A 9575-nucleotide genomic window follows, 5' to 3' on the forward strand; every position below is an offset into this window, starting at 1 on the left:
TCAATAGGCCCAAAAAGCAGATGCAAGGTTTTTTGATATAGTCTAAGAGGTTCAAAATATCACTGTATTTTACTAGTCAAGCATTTCATTAAGATCAGCAGTATTCTTATCTCTATATTAAAATAAGCTAGCTAAAAAACTAGAATGGGAATTAATATGAAAAAAAATATTGTAGGTGTGTAGTGGTTTATTTATTTTGCATTTCCCTAATGGCTAATAAAATTGAACATCTTTTCATGTGCTTATTTGCCATCCGTGCATCTTCTTTAGTGAACTGTCTGCCTAGATTGTTGACCCACTTTTAAATGATGTTGTTTGTTCTCTTATTATTTTAAATTTGGGGAAGTTTTTAAATAGATATTAAATAGATATATTTAAATAAATATAAGACCCCTGTCAAATATGGGATTTATAATTATTTCTTCCCAGTCTGTAGTTACCTTTTATTCTCTTCAAAGGGCTTTCATAAGACAAAGGATTTTTTTTAAGATAATAAAGTCTAATTTCCCAATATATATATACTTTTTTTTTCATTTTATGGATCATGCTTTTGGTGTCACAGCAATAAAAACTTGAACTCAATGTCACAAAGATTTTCTCCTGTTTTCTTTGAAAAGTTTTGAAGTTCGTATTTTATTTTATTTTATTTTAAAGTGAGAGGAGAGATAGTGAGACAGACTCCTGCATGTACTGCGACCAGGATCCACCCAGCAACCCCCACCTAGGCCAATGCTCAAGTTAACGGAGCTATCCTCAGTGCCTAGGGCCAACAATCAAACCAACCAAGACACTGGCTCCAAGACAGTAAGAGAGAGAGAAGGTGGAGAGGGAGAAGAAGAGAAGCAGGTGGTTCTTTCTCCTGTGTGCCCTGACAGGGGATCGAACCAGAGATATCCACATACTGAGCTGATGCTCTATCTACTGAGCCAACTGGCCAAGGCCAGTTCTATATTTTAAAGATACATCCATAAGTTATTTTGTATTAATTTTGTATGGTGTGAAGCAAAGATCACAGTTTTTTCCTTTTTTTTAATCTTTTTTTTTATGCAGATGGTTCCCAATTTTTCCAGGACCATTTACTGAAAAGACTATTCTTTTTCCCTTGAATTGCCTTTGCACCTTTGTAAAAAAATGAATTGACCATGTTGAGTATATTTTTACTGTATTTTATTCCAGTAATCTATGTGTCTATCCCTTGTCAATATTATAGTATTTTATTAGTATGATTACTATTATTATATTATCTTGATAGCTTTATAATACATTTTAAAATAAGATAGCATGGATCCTCTTTATTCTTTATACAGAATTCTTTTGCTTACCTTTTCATAAAAATTTTAAAATCAATTTACCTAAACATGCAGAAATCATGTTTGTATTTTTACTTGTATTAAGTCTATAAATCAGTATGGATTTGTACGTTGAGTATTTAAATCCATGAGACCTATATGTCTCTCCATTTATTTAGGTGTTGTTTGATTTTTTTTTCTTTTTGTAAAATGGGAGTTATATAGATTTTGGCAAACAGATGTTGCACATTTTGTTGGATTTATTCTTAGATATTTCCCTATTTGGGACTAATCACAAAATATATATTTAACTTAAAATTATTAATTATACATTGAGAGTGTAGAAATATGATATATTTTTGTATGTTGAAATTGTATAATCAGAACTTGTTAAACTCAGTTATATCCAGAAACTTTTCTTATGAATTCTTTAGGATTTTCTGTGTAGACCAACATATTATCTGGAAATAAGGACAATAACAGTTTTTCTTTCCTATTATGTATGTTTAATTTTTTTTTCCCTAATGCACTGGCTAAAACTTCTAATACAATAGTAATTAGGTGTAGAGAGAGTGGCAATCTACTTTGTTCAAAATCTTAGAGATATATAATTTGGCCTTCCATCACTAAGAATGATGTTAACTAAAGGGTTTTTTTGTTTTTGTTTTTGTTTTTTAATAAATGTCCTTTACCAGTTAAAGAAAGTTCCCTTTCCCTAGTCTCTTCTGAGGTATTTTTATAGGTACGTGTTAATTTTTGTCAAATAATATTATTGCATAATTGTCATGGCAACAATGAACTACCTGGAGACCAGATGACATGCTCCAAGAGGTCAAGGGGAAGCAACAGCCTGGTTAGCAGACCACAGGACTGACGCCCCTTCCCCAGCCTTACTCAGATATTTATTAGCCAGTATCAATAATTCAAGGGAACAAAAGAAGTTTACAAGGGATTAAGTAAAGGACAAGGAATATGCTGACTTCTAATCTCTGTTCTGAGACTCTAAACAATTTTCTGTTGCTGAATCTTCTCCTGCTGTTTTGCTGTTTCCAGTGCAGGGTCAGAGAGGCCCTGGACTCTCCTACGCTCAGGGCTTTCACCCTAGGGTGCCTTGTTGTCTCTAATTGTTTTTCTAACTCTGCATGTCTTCATAACGTATTCCTACACATAATCATTATAAATATGCACTCTATCCTTTTAGCTTATTAACATGGTGGATTACATTAATTGTTTCTCAAGTGTCGAACTAGTCTTGCATTCCAGGAGAAAAAAACCACATCACTTGGTTATTATATATTATTTACTTTATATGTGGCTAGATTTGAATTGCTAACATTATTTTTTAGATTTTTATTTATTCATTTTTATTGGAGAGAGACAACGAGAGAGGAAAGAGATAGAGAAAACAGGGGGGCCTGACCTGTGGTGGTGCAGTGGATAAAGCGTCGACCTGGAAATGCTGAGGTCGCCGGTTTGAAACCCTGGGCTTGCCTGGTCAAGGCACATATGGGAGTTGATGCTTCCAGCTCCTCCCCCTTCTCTCTCTGTCTCTCTCTCCTCTCTCTCCCTCTCTCTCCTCTCTAAAAATAAATAAAATAAAATTTTTTTTAAAAAAAGAGAAAACAGGGGGAGGAGCAGAAAGCATCAACTCCCATATGGGTCTTGACCAGGCAAGTCCATGGTTTCAAACCGGCAACCTCAGTGTTCCAGGGCAACGCTTTATCCACTGTGCCACAGGTCAGGCCTGAATTACTAACATTTCATTGATGAATGTCATGGCTATATTCAAGAAATAAGGCCCTGGCCGGTTGGCTCAGCGGTAGAGCGTCGGCCTAGCGTGCGGAGGACCCGGGTTCGATTCTCGGCCAGGGCACACAGGAGAAGCGCCCATTTGCTTCTCCACCCCTCCGCCGCGCTTTCCTCTCTGTCTCTCTCTTCCCCTCCCGCAGCCAAGGCTCCATTGGAGCAAAGATGGCCCGGGCGCTGGGGATGGCTCTGTGGCCTCTACCTCAGGTGCTAGAGTGGCTCTGGTCGCAACATTGCGACGCCCAGGATGGGCAGAGCATCACCCCCTGCTGGGCAGAGCGTCGCCCCTGGTGGGCGTGCCGGGTGGACCCCGGTCGGGCGCATGCGGGAGTCTGTCTGACTGTCTCTCCCCGTTTCCAGCTTCAGAAAAATGAAAAAATAAAAAAAATAAAAAAAATAAAAAAAAAAAAAAAGAAATAAATTGGTCTCTCGTTTTCTTTTCTTCAAGGTAATTCTGACCTTGTAAAATGAGTTTCTTGGAATAAGTTTGGTAGAATTCACCATGGAAGCCATCCCTTTTTTGGAAAATTTAAACTACAAATTTAATTTCTTTAATAGTGATAGGCCTATTTGTTATTTACTTCTTTGGTGGTTTTCAAGGAATTGATCCACTTAATCTACTTTGTTGAATGTATGTGCAGAGTTGTTCTTGGAATTTCCTTATTAGCATTTTAGTGTCTGAAATGACACCCTCTTTCATTGCTGACAATGATAGTTTTTTTTTTTTTTTACAGAGGCAGAGATAGACAGGGACAGACAGACAGGAACGGAGAGAGATGAGAAGCATCAATCATTAGTTTCTTTTTTTTTTTTTTTTTTTTTTAAATTTTATTTATTCATTTTAGAGAGGAGAGAGAAAGGGAGAGAGAGAGACAGAGAGGGAGAGAGAGGAGAGAGAGACAGAGAGAAGGTGGGGAGGAGCTGGAAGCATCAACTCCCATATGTGCCTTGACCAGGCAAGCCCAGGGTTTCGAACTGGCAACCTCAGCATTCCCAGGTCGACGCTTTATCCACTGCGCCACCACAGGTCAGGCCAATCATTAGTTTCTTGTTGCGCGTTGCGACTTCTTAGTTGTTCATTGATTGCTTTCTCACATGTGCCTTGACCGTGGGCCTTCAGCAGACCGAGCAACCCCTTGCTGGAGCCAGCGACCTTGGGTCCAAGCTGGTGAGCTCTTTGCTCAAGCCAGATGAGCCCGCGCTCAAGCTGGTGAGCTCGGGGTCTCGAACCTGGGTCCTTCCGCATCCCAGTCCCGACACTCTATCTACTGCGCCACCACCTGGTCAGGCTGACAATGATAGTTTTTTACTTTTTTCTTTTTCGCTTGGTCATTACAGCTAGTGGTTTATCAATTTTATTGATATTTTCTAAGAAACAGCTTTTTATTTCATTGCTATTTTCCTCTATTTTGTTCAGTTTTCTATTTCTGACTTTACCTTTATTAGTAAATTCATTTGGATTCCTTTTGATTAACATTGCTCTTTAATTTCTAATTTCTTAAGGTGGAAACTTAAATTGTTGACTTGAGACTCTCTTCTTTCCTAATACAGGCATTCAATGATATAAATTTCCTCCCAAGCACTGATACAGCTTATTCCATACATTTCATATACTCATTTACAATGTGGTTCAGATCAAAATATTTTCTAATGTCCCTTGAGGCTTCATCTTTGATCTGATGATTATTTATAAGAATGTTTTTATTTGGAGGTTTTCCAAATATCTGTCTATTATTAATTTCTAGTTTAATTACATTGTTGTCAGAGAATATACTTTGCATTAATTCAATTCTTTTACATTTGTTAAGGCTTGCTTTATGATGCAGGATTTGTTCTATCTTGATGATAGATGAATATAAAAAATATGGATGTTTTACTGTTACTATGTGGAGTGTCATATATATCCTATATATAGAAGTAGGCCTAACTGGCTGATGGTTGATCAGTTATTCCTTATATTTGCTAACTTACTGTTAACTTATTTCTTCAAATATAATACTAAGAGAGAAGTATTGAAGTCTTTACAGCCATACTGTAGATTTATCTATTTCTTATTGCAGTTCTATCATTTTTGCTTCATGCATTTTAAAGTTTTTTTAAGACCATGAACATTCAGAATAATTAGGTCTTCTTGGAGAACTGACCCTTTTATCATTCTATGTCATTCCTCTGAATTCTGAATTCTTGGCAGTTTTCCTTGCTCTGAAACCTATTCTGTCTATATGAATATATCTCTTCTAGCTTTCTCTCATTTGGCTTTTTTTTTTTTTTTTTTTTTTCAGAGACAGAGCGAGAGTCAGAGAGAGGGATAGACAGGAACAGACAGTCAGGAACGCAGAGAGATGAGAAGCATTAATCATCAGTTTCTTTGTTGTGGCATTTAGTAGTAGTTCATTGATTGCTTTCTCGTATGTGCCTTGACCATGAGGCTACAGCAGACCAAGTAACCCCTTGCTCAAGCCAGTGACCTTGGGTCCTAGCTGGTGAGCTTTTGCTCAAACCAGATGAGCCCATGCTCAAGCGAGGTCTCGAACCTGGGTCCTCGGCATCCTGGTCAGGCTCATTTGGCTTTTGAATTCCATCTTTCTCTACCCTTTTACTTTTAACCCATGTAACCAGCTAAAATCCAATGGAGATGTTGATTTGTTGCAGCTGTTTTTGTTATTGCTGTTTCAGTAGGATGATTTGGGTCTCCACATATTCTGATCTACATTCTGTAGAATATGGTTTATATCAGCTCACTATCAGAGCCCTCACCATTCTATTTACACTTTTTTGTGTGTGTTCACCACCCAGTGGCCCATCTGGGACCTGAGCTATATTCTACTCCATAGTAAAGTTCTCAAAGCATCTAATATACTATTTAGCTTCAGATCCACCCATGGCTCAGGGTTGAGTCCAGGATCTCATTTGTGTTTTAAGGCATCATTTTCTCAGGCTGTCTGCTCCATTCAGTTTCTCCAGCACTCTTCACTTCTCAGATACTCCTTTCTGGTTTTCTGCCTAGCAGGTTAAGGCTCGAGTTTTCCTGCTCTACTACACACCTCTCATGACTGAGTTGGCTTCTGAGGTCTGGTTCTTTGAAAGGTTACAAGAGTTACTGATAAACTTCAGAGGCTGTGAATCTGTTGAAATTTTAGGCTAATTTTTGTAAAAATGTTCACAGATACCAATTCTTCCTTCCTTCCTTCCTTCCTTCCTTCCTTCCTTCCTTCCTTCCTTCCTTCCTTCCTTCCTCCATCTTTCCTTCTTTCCTTTCTTTCTTCCTTTCTTGTTTTTCTTTCCTTCTCCTTTTTATTTTTTAAATGAGTGTTTTTTTTTAAATCTTCAACTTTATGTCATCAGTGAACCAAAAAGTATTAAGAATCTTCTATCAGCCCTGGCCGTTGGCTCAGTGGTAGAGTGTCGGCCTGGCATGCAGAGGTCCCGGGTTCGATTCCCGGCCAGGGCACACAGGAGAAGCGCCCATCTGCTTCTCCACCCCTCCCCCTCTCCTTCCTCTCTGTCTCTCTCTTCCCCTCCTGCAGCCGAGGCTCCATTGGAGCAAAGATGGCCCGGGCGCTGGGGATGGCTCCTCTGCCTCTGCCCCAGGCGCTAGAGTGGTTCTGGTCGCAACAGAGCGATGCCTCGGAGGGGCAGAGCATTGCCTCCTGGTGGGCGTGCCGGGTGGATCCCGGTTGGGCACATGCAGGAGTCTGACTGTCTCTCCCTGTTTCCAGCTTCAGAAAAATACAGAAAAAAAAAAAAAAAGAATCTTCTATCATAACTAATGTAGAATGGAAGCCGAAGCATAGACAGAGACTTTATTTTCCTGGACCCAACTCTCGTTGTGGCTTTTGACAAGTTAGTTTTCCAGGCTTTCAAGTTCTCTTTTGGAATCCCTGAAAACTCTGAGTTTGTGGTTCTGGAACTTTATGTATTTTCAGTCTTCGCTTTCCAAACTAGGAACAAACTATAGCCCATCCTTCAACCTCATTTTTGACAATACTACCAAGTTTGGCAAAGTGGGGATTATTAGGATTTATGAAATCATACAGTATGGTTAAAGTCAAACTCCTTCAGGGAATACAGTATTCACATTTTAAATAACTTGTCAAGATAAATTATTTCTATATCTTAATTTTATATCTCCTAGCATGCTAATACTTGAAAAACTTGAAAAGAGGAGCTAGAATGAGAACCTCTAAAATTAAAAAAATACTTAATTTACTGTAAAATGTTGATGGTGAGAAGAGTACTTTGTATTGTTGGGTTGCAGGGTTTGGGGGTGTCATGTATTAGAGTGTGAGAAAGATAATTTGTACATTTTGCACACAATATTCTAAGCTTCAAAATACTTATAAAATTAAATGGATAAGTGAAAGAAATTTATTATATTTCCTTAAAATGCATCTCTATTTACCTAATAAAACAAAGAATAAAAAATCCTCATGAGCTATGTGTAGAGAAAATATAAAGATCTGCAAGGATTTGTAAGCAGTTCCTATTCTTCAGTCATATTAACTGTCTTTGTTGTATATATTAAAGATTCATTTCACTTCGAAATAGCTGTTATAACTGATTATATGTATGCTATGTATTTTTACTTAAACTGTAAAAAATATACCATGAAATGTTTTATATAGAACAACAGTTACACTAAGGTTTCTAAGGAAAAGGTAACACATGGCTACGTAAGTTTAAGAAAAGCTTATTTCCCCTCTTGGAAACTTAAAATGCATTTAATCATATTAAAGGCTCTGAGTGGTTCTGCAATAAAGAAATTCAAACTTTTTTTTTATTTTTTCAAAATGTTCTCCAAATTGATTAGACTACTGAACTTCTTGTGTCTGGTAAAGCCCATTAACACTGTGATCCAATCTACTGCATATCATGTATATTGGGAAACATTCTAGTAAACTTCTGTCAGTTGGGAAGGATGTATTCTGTACTTTTATAATCCCTCAAACTTATGAACAGCACTGTAGCACAACATTTCTATTATAAAATATATGAATGTTGATGCTTATTAAAACAAGCACTAAAACAGTTTGTTGAATTGTATTTCCTGTTCCTGTGAGGGGTACATGGTAGATTGATTCATGTTTTCAATCCCAATTCCCTTCCACAGAATAGGCATTAAATTCTGCAGTTACCTTAAACTTCTTTTGTTCAAAACACCAGTTGTTGTTTTTTTGAAGTTTTATTATTTCCTTTTTAGAAACAAGAGAAAATGTACAAGATGCAAAGGTCTCACACAATACATTGTCACTAAAAATATGAAACGCTTCATGAATTTGCATGTCATCCTTGCGCAGGGGCCATGCTAATCTTCTCTGTATCGTTCCAATTTTAGTATATGTGCTGCATAAGCGAGCACCAAAACACCAGTTTTTAAAACTTTGTTACTTTTTCTTATTTCCTATCACAAGAATTAGCAGAGAATAATTTCTACCTCTGACACTGTCTCCCTTTCCCCTCCATATACACACAAACATACAAACAATTTTTGTGGCTTGGCTTTATTTTGTATTCTGTGGACTAGTAAAGAGCAGAATAAATTATACGCAAGGCACTACATGCACATAGGCAGAAAAAAAAAAAAAGCAAATATACGTAATCAGTCTTATCCTTTATCCCATAATGACCTACCTGTAAAGCAGAATGCTGGGAGAAATATTGGTGTCATATTTGAGAAGGTTTTGGAGTAAAACAGAACTGAATGGATTCTAGGTAATCTTGAACAAATTAACTCTCTGGAATATGCTGTCTTTATTTGTTAAATAGGAACATATAGTTATGGTACCTATTAAGTAATCAAAAGGCTGTAGTAATCATGTAAGGAACAGCCTCATGGCAGAAATGTTATTAGAACCTATCTTTAAAAATTACATGCGTGCCCATGTATACAGAAATCGAGGCTGAGTCTTTGACTTTATCAATGCCTTTTGCAAGCTAGTGCAGATTTATGCCACATTAAATATCCAATGAACATCTACTTGAATAGTCTTTCCCAACCCTAAATAGAGAGAATTGTATTTTTGACCCAGTTCTGGAAGCAAATAACCTCGCTGAACAAGTCTTCTTTTCTGAGCGAACACAAATGGGATACTTAATTAACATACTTTATCTTACATTTCTTCTGGAACTAACAATCATTTTGTTTGCAAAGATACTTTGATACCAGTGTTCTACCTATTCTGATTTACGTCAGCATCAGTAAGTATTTTAGTAAATAAATGAATATTAGGTAAAATGACCAATAATATGAAAAGCAGGGATTTATAGCAATGACTGACAGAAAAACAGAAATCATACCCATATTCCCATTTTTTAATACAAATTTAACAAATTTAATATCCTCTACTTGATCTTTCAAATACTCTATATATGACCTGAAACAAAGCAAAGTATGAATAAAACATAATGATAGAAAATCTTCATATTTAATCTTCCTTTGTTCAACTTCCCTGTCCTATAGTGGTAAATGGGACAGACTCC

The 9575-nt window shown here is 36.9% G+C and overlaps 1 non-coding gene across 1 annotated transcript; it reads right to left on the minus strand.

The window, feature by feature from the left end:
* Positions 1-8347: 8347 nt before the first annotated feature.
* LOC136327843 (U6 spliceosomal RNA) lies at positions 8348-8454 on the minus strand. Its single transcript, XR_010729904.1, has one exon. It is a non-coding gene; the product is annotated as a U6 spliceosomal RNA (small nuclear RNA).
* Positions 8455-9575: the final 1121 nt, after the last annotated feature.

Source organism: Saccopteryx bilineata, chromosome 2, assembly GCF_036850765.1.
Source record: "Saccopteryx bilineata isolate mSacBil1 chromosome 2, mSacBil1_pri_phased_curated, whole genome shotgun sequence".
In the NCBI taxonomy this organism is placed as follows: Eukaryota; Metazoa; Chordata; class Mammalia; order Chiroptera; family Emballonuridae; genus Saccopteryx; species Saccopteryx bilineata.